This window comes from Coptis chinensis, chromosome 1 (genome assembly GCF_015680905.1).
Source record: "Coptis chinensis isolate HL-2020 chromosome 1, ASM1568090v1, whole genome shotgun sequence".
In the NCBI taxonomy this organism is placed as follows: Eukaryota; Viridiplantae; Streptophyta; class Magnoliopsida; order Ranunculales; family Ranunculaceae; genus Coptis; species Coptis chinensis.
The window spans coordinates 86,186,944-86,199,705 of NC_141456.1; the positions used below are offsets into that span (position 1 = coordinate 86,186,944).

Genomic DNA, 12,762 nt, shown 5'->3' on the forward strand with positions numbered 1-12,762 from the left:
ATTAATTTTGGTAATTAGCTCAGTTTGTAATTGCTTTGTTTTTTTCAGCCGCAAGTGACCAGACTGGAAGCCGAGTATCTCATTGGAATCACGAGAATATATCCCTTAATAAGCTAATAGAATATTGTGTAATATATTAGAGGTTTCCTTGGATTGAATTCTACATTTCTATTTGTGTATGTTAAACAGTTAAGACAGGAGAAGAATGAGCTCGGAGAAATGGCAAGTGTTATAACCGCCGATCATTTCTAGCACCATCTAGTGGCCGCGGGACACTGATAATCCCTAAGATGATCCATAGTGATACATTTAATTGTCAAACGTTGACATTGACAGAAACGGCTCCCATTTGGTTATCACCGACTTTCGCGCTCATCCAGTCGCGACTTCAACCCACAGCACAAAAGCATGCTTTTTGAGTCGATTTCTGTCTTCATCTTCTACAAGTAAGTAATTCCCTTTTCAATGTTTTTGTATCGTTTGAATTTTTTTTATTTTGTGTAAGTTCTTTACTGTCAGTTTTCATTTAACTTGATATGGGATCAAATAAAAAATTATTTTATTTATATTTGTTTTGGGGGTCTAAAATCTCCTAAAATTATTTTATTAGTAATGCACTAACGCCAGTGAAATTTGATTTGATGATCAGCAACTAAGGGTAAACTAACTAGAAACATCGAGTCTTTCATTTGTTTGTATGATCCATAGTTTTTTCAAGTCTATATAATATTAAAGTTTTCTTCGAAGCCATTATTTTTCGTACTTTTTTGTTCTGTAACACACCGAATTTAATTGTTTTCTTTTTGCATGCATGAGTTCTAAAATATACATTTTACTGCACAATTGTATACACAACAAATTACACAAGCATTTTTTTAATTGTTGTAAGGATAGACTAATGAGTTAGATGATAGGGATACATTTGCGTACCATGTTGTTAAAGTTAACCAAAGAATCCCCCTAACTAATTTGGATGTCACAATGATGACTTTCATGATACAAGGTGTGTCAGATGTCAACTTATGGGATGCAACACAGTAGTAACATGTTGTCATTCCACCTTGGTGTTGTCAATACATACTTGGTACCATCGTGAGTGTAATTTATTCTTCACGGTGACACATGACAAGATTTAAAGACTCTAGCTGACATCACAAAGCTAAAGTATAACAAAAAGATTACGATTAAATATGAGCTTTAAAGTTATACTAGGGAGAACCAAACAATGAGTTTCGAGTTGTACCATTACTTTTCAATTTAGGAGATTTTATGAGTACTTATGTTTGTTCAAATTTTTAGAGCGACTCTTAGTGTTGGAGTTGTTACATCGGGCCAAGTTACCAATGAAGAAATCTTTCAGGAATATAGGTGTTAATTGGCCAGAGTTTCTATATTTATAATGACTTCTTAATGTAGCTTGGATGCATCAGAGTTTGAGTAGGCATTAGACAGGATAGTTCAAAAAATTGTTCACAATGCATACCTAGTCAACAGTTATATCTCCATTTCGATACAACTATAGGACGGTTTGAACACTTGAAGTTTCATTGAGAAACTTCAAGCCCTACTTAAAGAGGCATTTGAACTACCATGCATTTGTTGCTTTGAACTACCTTTCAGCTTTTTGAGTTTTAGTAGCACTGTACGGTTGACTGTTATGTTTGAAAAGAGACAAAAACTTGAAGTTCATTTGAAGGAATTGAACGTATGAATTGGAGTGGGGAGTTAATCAGTTTGGGACCCTTAAAATAGTAGTGATTTCTTGGTAGGGTATTCTAATTGATTCTTCAAATTCATTGAGCCTTTTCCCATAACAGGCCTTTGATTCACCCATAACATTGATGCATGATTTTAATCTTTGTAAGATTCTTCAATTCCAGATGTTTTTCTTTGCTTGGCTATTTATTTCAAGTTTTTACGCCTTCCTTAACTCTCAAATTTAATTTGCATTTCAATTAGGTATTCTACAATTTACTGCTTTGAGTCTTCGTCCTGCTCTTTTGTTAGAGCTCTTTTCAAACCAAATGAAAATTTTCACATTTGGTTCGCTTATGTTCTTAGAGCTCTCTTAAACCATCATTTCAGTTTTAACATTCTTTAACTTTGTGTATCAATTCTTATAGTCATTGGTCCGTGTTATGCATTTTTATATATAGGGGAGGATAGTAGTCTGCAACCATCTGAAGTTGTTCGGACCTCCAAATTAATTTAAAGTTAGTACCAAGTAAGATGCAGAGGGGAGGAGAGAAATGAGGAGCTCAGTGGAGGAGAGAAAGAGTATATATAAACGTGTTATGAGTTGTTTAATGAGTTGTTTTTTAGCTTCAAAAGTAATTTGTGTTATGTATAAATGTAAAATTATAAATCTGAGTAGAGTTGTATATATTTCCTTTCGTTACAAGAATTAGCCTAAGATGAAATATTGTGTGGACTCATCTTTAATGTTTAATGAGTTATTTTTTAGCTTCAGAAGTAATTTATGTTATGTATAAATGTAAAATTATAAATCTGAGTAGAGTTGATTTTATGATCTATGAGAACTGTATTGTTTTGATTTTCAGGTTATGACATGATTTAGGTGTTTAAAATGTTGAAAATACAAAGGAGATTTTGTCGGATTTCATATTTAAAAATAAAATAAAATAAAATAATGATACTTCTAATTCAAGTATCTCTCCCCTCATTTGTTTCTCATTCTCATATGCATTAAATCAGTCAAGATGTAAGGGGTATATGTAATGAGTTGGTTTGTGAAAAATGAAATGCATAGGATTGCCATAAGCTCACTTTAGTGAACGCATGTGATTTTAAAGTGTAAAGCTACTAGAAATGTTTATAGCATTGATCCAGTGGTACCATGGAGATGGCCATTCGGGGAGTTATTTAAATGCAATGTGTCTCGAGTGCCAACTGGCATGGGCATTAACTAGTATCCAACATCATAAGGATGTCAACAGATGGACTGGACATACTTCTTACTACGTTTGACCTGTTGCCTATGATCACTCAGTCCAATATATTTTACGTCTTCCCATTAGGGAGGAAGTGGGGAACCAACATCTCTACCTATTTCATCGTTGCAATGAAGTTTGTTAGCCATCTGAGCTATGGATTAGAGCCTTATATAATTTATATATATATTCGGGAAGTTTGGCTCATTGTGACAAGGTCGGCTTGCTTATTTTTATCTAACCTGGGAACTGCAGGATCAACTGACGACAAGATCCCCAAGTTTGTGATCCAAGTGGTCTCATATACTTGTACAAGCTACAATAACAATAACTACATTCTGACAGATAATCAAAAACTATTAATACTGAGTAGTTGAGAATGTTCCCATGAAGCCACCTCAGCTCCTTTTTTTCTCTAAGGTGGACACCTCATCTTTTACAATGATTCGGCAGGAAAAAAAAACTCACGCCCAGTTTTTGTTTACTGTTCGCGTCAATACCTAAAGCACAAAAAAAACCTTCGTTCTCGTTTTTTTAGTGTTTATTAGGGTTGCACCTAAAACCCCTTCGTCTACCCCTCCCCTCTCTCATCTCCTTCCTCTAAAGCCAAAACCATTTCTTCTCATGTCGCGATTTCTTTAAAGCGGTGATTCATTTGTTCAAAATGTAACCGGCCACTGAACTTGGAGTCAGATAAAAAAAAAATGATTGTTAGTTATTTGTTTAGAGAGTGTAGCTGCCTATTCAATTGAAGAAATAAAGTAGATTAATTTGAATTTTTTTTGGTCGATTTGAGATACCCTCTTGATTGAGAAGTTTTTTTGAGATACCTCCCGTTTTGAAAATCGAGAGAGATACCCTCCAACTAACGTCTCCCATCAGTGAATTAGTTTCTACTGACCAAAACACCCCTGTGTCTCTTTGAGGAGTTTGCCAACGTGGATTAATTGTCCATGTAATTAGCCAATCTACACCATCCACGTGAATGGTTTAAGATCAAAGCTGGACCGTCCATAAAAAATTAATTATTCCTGAAAATACTAATAAGTCCAGCAAAATACCAAAAAGTCTAGCAAAATAAAAAAAAAAACCAATAAGTCAGTTTCACTCTCTTTTTCACCTCGACAAAAACTAGCGGCAAATAAACCCTAAACCTAAAAAATAACATGATGAGGATCAAGCACCCAAACCTAAAAAAGAAAATGTAACGAAGTGCCACAATTCCCATTGTTGACGAACCCAACGAAGAAACTGCAAAATCAACAACTCTTCCACTAGAAACTTAATTGCCAACCATCATAGGCTTAGAGTAAGTTCATCTACATACAACCAACACAGTGGTAATAGGTGACAACCAAAAGCTTATGAAGTCTTTTGTAGTAAGGGATACATGGAGTTTAGAAGACCATTGTAATAGTATTCAAAAAGCTTTTGAAGAGTATTTTTCAAGTGATTTTACAACCGGTTTTAAGTTTTTTTGGGTTCAAAGTAAATCTATTTATAATGCTCATAGTATAGCTAAATGGGTAGCTGGGTATGTAACTCTGTACGTCTATGTTTAATTTAAGTTTTAAAGTATCAATACAAAGTTCCTGATTTCATATTAATTGACCATAGGGATATTCATCAAGTTTAAGAATGTATCATATTTTGTTATGAGAATGCTATTTCAAGAATGTATCGAGAAACCTCATAGCAGTTCGTGATAGGTAGCCCATTTTACAAAGTTAGAAAAATGATTGATAGATCTTACTTGGACTTGGCTTATTTTCAAATTCACGAGTCTTACTTAACTCATAACTTTTTAGTACTTATATGCCTTCAGCTTCGACTTTCTGTATATATGTCTTCTTATCGATTTCTTTATTTTAGATTTACTTTGTTTTTTCCCAAGCCATTATTATATATTTAAGTGTTTCTGGGTAGTGTGTTAGTACTGAAATTGGCCCATTTCATTCCTTCAAGCATATGGTATGCAGATGGAGAGACCATTGTGCGCAATGAATATAATTTAGTTATCGCTTAAACATATGATATGTTTTGAGTGTTTTATTCCTTGATTGTTGCATTATATTTTGATAGTTTATATACACTACTAAAAAAAGGGCTTTTTATGATGGATATTTTTTTTCTACCTTGACGACTTCCGTATAACCCATCATTATTTCTATCTCACCATTAATTTTATGACGCTTGATGTCAAATGTTGACGGTTATAGGTTAGGCATCATAAATATATGTGACGTTTTTTATCAATATGTCAAGTCAGTGACTAACAATTGTATACTTACAGTTCACTTTATGACGTATGATGTTAATGTTGACTATTATAGGCTAGCCGTAATAAATATCTTTGACGTTTTTTTATCAATGTGTCAAGTTTGGTGTCTAATTTATGAGTTCATTTTCACAAACGTCAAGTGAAAAATTGTCTAACTTTTTCCTTCCAGCATGACCGGTGTTTAATTAATTGTCTAACTATTTGGGAACAATTAAATATGAACCCCTTGTAACTGACTGGTTGAGTGAACCGTGAATAAAAATAATTGGGTTAAGTCTCGGGTCAGTAATAGTATACCCAATTCTGCTTAATAACCAAACTTCCTTTTTTTTTTATGGTAACTCAATAACCAAACTTCCCAAATAACCAAAACATGAATCCCTATCTAATACTGAAGATAATAAAATCGATATGGAGAAAGGATTTCCCACCTCACTACAAGAAAATAGACTTTTGCCCACGGATCCCTGTTAATTTTAGCCACGGTCATGAACCCTGGCATAACTTCCTACGCCTTTTGACCAGGGTAGCAAATAGGTTATTTCTGATTTGGTGGCTTCAATATTTTTAGCCACGGTTTAACTCATAACTTAGGTCGTGGGTGCAGCCAGGGCCGAAACTGTCGGGTACGATTTTGACCGTGGGTTAGGGCTGATAACACTTGGGGAAAAAAAAAAAAAAAAAAACCAGTTTAACCTTTCTTCCCCCACCGCCACTTAGCCTTCGTCCACCGTCACCACTTAACCATTTATTTTTTTATGTTTCTTTTTTGTGTTTCTCCTTCTCTCATCACAACAATCTCTCTCTCTCTCTCTCTCTCTCTCTCTCTCTCTATTTATCGATCTACTGAAACCAATGGCTTGAAGGCGTGCTTGTATTGATCGATCTACTAAAAACAACGGCTTCAAGGTAAATATTTTTCTATTTATGTTTAGGGTTTATTTGTAGTGTAAATGGTTTTGTATGTACATATATATTTTGGTCTATTTATGTTTCAAATTGGAAAATTGGGTGTTAATTTGTTTTGGAAAAATATTCACTGTTAGGTTTTGTTGCAAAAACTTTAGTTAGGAATCGTCATTTGAGTGTGAGCAGCAAACTGAGATTCACAGATGTCCAAACGAGGACGTGGTGGTTCTGTGGGAAACAAGTTCGGTATGTCACTGGGTCATGGCTGCTATGATTAATTGTGCTGATAACACCGGAGCCAAGAACTTGTACATTATCTCTGTGAAAGGTATCAAAGGAAGGCTGAACAGGCTTCCTTCAGCTTGTGTTGGTGACATGGTTATGGCTACTGTCAAGAAAGGTAAGCCCGATCTCGGAAAAAGGTGATGCCTATTGTGGTTGTTTGCGGAGGAAGCCCCGGAGGCGAAAAGGATGGTGTCTTCATGTACTTCAAAGATAATGCCGGAGTCATAGTGAACTTCGAAGGTGAAATGAAAGGATCTGCTATCACCGGCCCCATTGGTAAGGAGGTGTCTTTGACTTATGGCCTAGGATTGCTAGTGCTGCAAATGCTATCGTTTAGGAAATTCCTATTTTCATTGTTTATGCAATGGTGTACTCGGTTTTGTTTGGAAGATTTGAAGTTTACCCTTTTTTAACTGAACTCATCTTTAGCACTTTTAATGCATAAAAGGACTTGTGTTAAAAAAAAAAACCTTAGTTAGTTTTGTACTTGAATTCATGTTAGAGTTATCTATTGAATGTACTTGAATTCACTATTGGTTTTACGACCACTATTGTTATAGTCAATCATATTAATTCGACATATAAAGGATGAAGCTTGTGTTACGTAGCTCAAGGATGTTATGCAAAAACAATAAACACTGAATAGTCAAATTGTTCTGGGAACCAAATAAAATAGATGTATGAGATAAAAGAGCTAAGAATACAAATTTAAAAATGCTTTATAATGAGTTCATAAGGACATTGAAGATACACTAAGCAAGATAGGTTTTACATGGGGATCTATTATTCTCTGGGCTGGATGTTGGATACTCATAAAGAGTAGTATATATCGTTGACATTTGGGATAACAAGCTTCGGATTTAGACCTTGCATTTACCATTTTTGGAAGTTAAGCTATTTACCTTCGTTTGGTGCTGTTTACTTTTCACCATCATCTATTGAATTTATAAGTAGTTCCCAAGTGCACACTGTTCTTGTGTGTCACCAACTTCATGAGGCTAAGCCGCTTTTTTTGTATAATGTATGAGAAATATTTTAATATAATATTAAATGTTGAAGCCAAATATTGGCATACCCTCTCATTAGCTCTCTACTGTCAGCTTGTCAAGGACTGGAGATGACTTATTCTTTTTCAATAAGATAAAATGCAGATAATATAAAAAGAAAGGTATCCAAGGCTATGAGCATGTTCCATAAAGCGAATGCTGAAAGCATAAAAATGTGTGTTTTTCTGAACCTTTTCCTTTACATATGCATTTTTTTTTGTTTGACATATTGCATGTCTATTTTAACTCTGTAAGGACATCTATTGCATGATTTATATTATTATCTATTATTATGGCATTGTCTTGTGTACGTCCCATGTGTGATTATTTGTTTTATAATGCATTTTTTTTAAGATCAGGTAATTTACAATGGTTAGCAACACATCACACGGTTCAGTTCCACTTTAGGAGTCCGAAGAGGCAGGTACTACTTTCAATTCCTAGGCTGTTGGTTATTGGCTCTTATCTCCCTTCCTATAACGTAGTATATGTCATTGTTGACCAACATCTTAAGTATTTGTATAGTACTTGCTTACTTGTTTTACAAGAATGCATCTACCTGGTTTTGAGTCTTTTTGTTCATGATGGAAAGTATACCATAATTGACCAACCTGTTTCAGCATCTTGTTACCTTATATAGCTTAATAAGACCCATTTTAGACAGTGCCCATTATATATTAATTAATTGTTTGATAGGTGAAAGTTTCAGATATTGGGCTTCATCCAAACCAACTAATTTTGCTTCTTGAGCATACTTGTGATTTTTGGTTTTATTTTTCAAAGTCAGGCCACTCTTTTTTTTATATCCTCTTTTGGTTTATTTAGCATATCGAAATTGTGAAAAGATCTTAGTAACAACTAATTTAAAGCTTTTGCATTGATTGTATTTGTTGAAGGATGTACAATGTGAGCAACAGCCTCTACCTTGAGCTTGCCAAATCGGATTATAGTCACTACCTTGAGCAACAGTTCTCATTTTATTTTTATTTTTTGTACTTTCTTAACCCTATATATGGTTGTATATGATTCATTGGGTTTTGGTAATTATTGATGTAAGTGCAAAAAAAATATAATTTCTTGATTCAACTGGAGGTGTCCCTGATATAAAGCTAAGATGCATAGTGAACACGTGAGTTGATGAATCTTATTTTTATTTTGTATGTCATATATGCAAACAACTTGTAACTTAATTGTAAAGTTAGGTTTTTTAGTGGGATGAAAACATTAGCATTAAGTGAAGGAAAAAGAATGGAACCAGAGTGGGACTATGTCGAGGTAAATATACAGTACTTGAATGTGAAAGATTTACTTAGTGTATTGAATGTGTTTTGACAATTTGTTTATGTTTTCGTGTAGTTCCCAATTCAACCAGGAGGATACGAGTGTGGATATTATGTCTTGCGGTTCATGAGACATTTTATGATGGATCCTAGTCAATCAATTAAGACAAAGGTTAGCAAGTCTTTCTTGTTAATATATTCTAAAATATCTATGTAATTCTTTCTTGTAAACGTATATCATATATACTAAATTCTTTGTTGACTTGACGTACTCGTGTAGCTAATGAAGTTGGCCAACACTATTACCTATACCACTGCTGAGCTTATTGAAATTCGTATGGAGTTTATTGACTTTATCGAACGATTTATCTCGCCAAGCCAAAGATATGTGTATGTATCACGATAATAGTATTTTATTTTTATTTTGTTTGCTGCTTTGAGATATGGGATAACTTTAAATGTATGTTGTAGTGTATATCTTGAACCACAGTCCACTTGTATTGTAGGTATTTTCATTTATTTTTTCTTCCGTTGTGAGAATTAGGTCCCATCGCATTGTTATCCTCATGCCGATATAAAATAGTCTGCTTTTGGTCAGTGCCTTGAGCTTTTTGTAGCAAATTTACTAATAATTTTTCTTTACTTTATTTGTTTCTTAGGTTTGACAACGTTCGATCGATCGATGGATAATACTTAATTTGTTGATGATGGAGTTGATTAGAATGATTTTTAGTTTGGTTGAATGTGCTATCAAATAAATGTATCCAGTATTTTTCAGTGATGTTGGATAAATGATAAATTGATGTAAGAAATAAGTATTTTAGAATGGTTTGAAAATATATGGGTTGAAGTTACTGTGGATGTTCTAATTTTATTTTTGAAAATTTTATAGCTGTTTTATTGGTGAAATAAGTTTACAGGTTAGAAATTGAATTACAGGTTATTATGCATCAGTTTTTACTAGAAAAATATAATAATATATATAATATAAATTTAAAAATAAATAAATAAAAATAGATGACAGTTGTAGAAGAACTGTCACAGTGTAAACTATTTGTTGATGTATTTTTCTTCCATAAAATGACGGTTTTATAGTAGTTAATAGGCATTTCATGATGGTTCCACAGTAGTCAATGGGCATTTTATGACGGTTCCACAGTAGTCAATGAGCGTTTCATGACGGTTTTGACGTGAACTGTTAGAAAATATTATTAATTTCTTGACGGTTCTAACTATAATTAATGACAGTTACATATGAGGTGTCATAATAAAATTTACTTACTATGACGTTTTACCTACTATGACGTTTTAAAGACTAATATATGTCATAATGGGAGGACCTTTTAAGACGACTTTCTATGAACCGTCATAAATTTAATGACGGTTTTGGTTGACTTTTTATGGAACCCTCAGTAATGACGACTAGTTTTTCAATCAGAAAGTGTCATGATATGTATTTCATGACAACTAAAAATTGTCATAAAAAGCCATTTTTTTAGTAGTGATAGGTGAGGATGATAAGAATTGTTATTTAGGACAATAATAACCCAAAAATAGAAATAAAACCCTTCGACAAAACCCTTCAAAAAAATATTAGAAAAACATAAACCCTTCAAACAAAGTATACATATATTATAAGCAATAAATTATTAGCTATCAATATACATATATTATTTATTCAAGTGGACTTTAGGCTTTTGAGTCATTAGCTATCTATGTAGCAAGTCCATTTAAGTCCATTTAAGAAGTATTAAATAAAACATTCTTTGAAGTTTATTTAAGTGATCGCTTCGATACAAATCTTATATACCCCTGCAATACCCCTATATTCCATATGACGGTTTTGTCTTTAAGTACAATGGAAGTATAGACTAAAAAAAATAACAACCTATGGCCATATATCAATTGCCATATTATGTTTTTGAGTACAATCTTTGGATGATGTTGAATTTGGTCAGCTTTAATTTGCTTACTCAGGTAGTTTACCAATTTGGTGTCTTAGTTTTCGTAATGACGGTTGGTATTAATTTTTTGTGAGCATAAATTAATTAATGAAACCCCAATGATAAATAAATATAGTATCGAATTGTTTTGATCATAGATTTGGGCAAACCTAATTTGATGATTGATAGTGATGCTACAATCATTTTATTTTATTTTTTTCCAATTTACTTTTTGTTTTGGCCAGTTTATAATTATTCTTGCTGGAGACCTTCTCAAATAACATTCAATTTTCATCCTATTACTTTTAATAATTTAGTTTTGTTATCAATTCACGACACTGTGTCAAAATTAATATGTTGATGGCACTCAACAATGGTGTTTGTAAGGTTTTGATTGCGTTATTAGATAAGGTGGCACTATATAATAGTGGTTCTGCAATTAGTAATATGATGCATGACTGTTTAATTTTGTTTGTTTAGTGGCGTGGTTGATCCTTGTTAGCAATTCGGGATACGGCAAAAATTCGGTACTGGAATAATTCGAGAATTATTCGATGATTCAAAAAAACAGTACGGTCAAATATTCGGTAAAAAATTCGCAATACGGCAATTATGCAGTGTTTAATTAATACGCGTTAGTTTTAAACATTTGGTTGCAAAAATTCGGAAGTAAAAAATTCATGATATTATGTAAGTAAATATTAATAATAGTTGTCATTCTTTACAACATAACAAACATATCTAAACAATTTAGCTACAAAAATATTGAATCCAATTGAATGGTCCACATAGGTACCTTCATTTATTTGTTCTTAGATTGAAATTAACGTTTAAATTTCAAAATACACACACACCATGACATGACAATTTAAATATTGCCCAAAAAGTATAAAAGCAAAGCTTTTGGATTAATTTATCACTAAAAATGTAAGAGTGAGGAACTTAAAGTAAGAGTGAGGACATAAAGTACATAAAAAATAACAAAAACGCAACCGAATTTTCATTCATTTTTTTTTTATTCTTTTGTGGAGTCGTTCGGCAAAATCCATATTATTCGTTTCAAGGCAAAAAATCACAAATTATTGCGAATCTTTCAAACATTCGGAAGTATTATATGTTTTTCCCTTCAAAAATTCAATTTGCGAATTATTCACGAATAATTCGGCGAATTGCTAACAGGGATAGGGAGGCAAAATACCAGCTCGACTATTCTGAACTTTCTCAGTAGGTTTTTTTTTTTTATGATTGGCAGACCTGTTTAAATGAGATCAGTAACTCTTTGATGCTGGCGGCGTTCGAGTCCCAGACTTCTGGTATCATCACCCAAAGGTTTTACCAAATTTGTAGAGTGAGTGAATCCTTCTTTGAAACTCACTTAACAATGCCGTGTAAATGAGGATACTGGAAATGTAATATTTACTTTTGTTAGGCTATATGCCTGTGTTTGTTAAGTGTACATCTTCCATGGTCTTGATGTTAGCAGAGGATTGGTCAGTTTGAAACTTATCCAAGTTCTTCGCCAATCAAAGTGTTCTCAAACCATCTATACAGTCCACGTTTCGTAGAAGGTGCATGGAAAAACTTATGTGTTGACATTCATAGTCCTTTTTAAGGCAATAATGAACTTACATTAAAATTGGTTTACTCCTATATCTTACTATCTGCATAAAAATTTACATTAAAACAAAAAATTCCCGTATTGATTGTTTAATAAAATTTAAAACGATTAAGTGGTAAAAAGGGTAAGTCATGCACTCAGGCAGTTTCGCTAGGTTCTCGCAGACTTTCTTTATATGTATTTTTATCTTATATTCAAAATTTTACATACTTCGTAGAACTCTGCAAGGGATAACAACATTCCACCATAATATTTTAGAGTTTAGGATTTAGTATAGATACACAATCACACACTCCACGATATTTGATGTTTTTAGTAGGTATGGTTTTCCCGGTTTTTTATTTTTTGTACCTTTGCACCGAATTGAGGCCCAATCCCAAAATTTTAGTATGGCTAAGTGGCTAACTGTAGCACTAAATTGCTAAAGTTACATCCCTCCCTAAGAGTGT

General features: G+C 33.1%; 1 long non-coding RNA gene and 1 pseudogene across 2 annotated transcripts; both read left to right on the top strand.

The window, feature by feature from the left end:
* Positions 1-6,033: 6,033 nt before the first annotated feature.
* LOC147525609 (large ribosomal subunit protein uL14 pseudogene) lies at positions 6,034-6,844 on the top strand (annotated as a pseudogene). Its single transcript, XR_015198312.1, has 2 exons — positions 6,034-6,141; positions 6,300-6,844. The product of XR_015198312.1 is annotated as a large ribosomal subunit protein uL14 pseudogene (transcript).
* Positions 6,845-7,010: 166 nt separating this feature from the next.
* Positions 7,011-9,570, top strand: LOC147525610 (uncharacterized). The gene is made up of 4 exons (XR_015198313.1): positions 7,011-8,747; positions 8,829-8,924; positions 9,033-9,142; positions 9,412-9,570. It is a non-coding gene; the product is annotated as an uncharacterized LOC147525610 (long non-coding RNA).
* Positions 9,571-12,762: the final 3,192 nt, after the last annotated feature.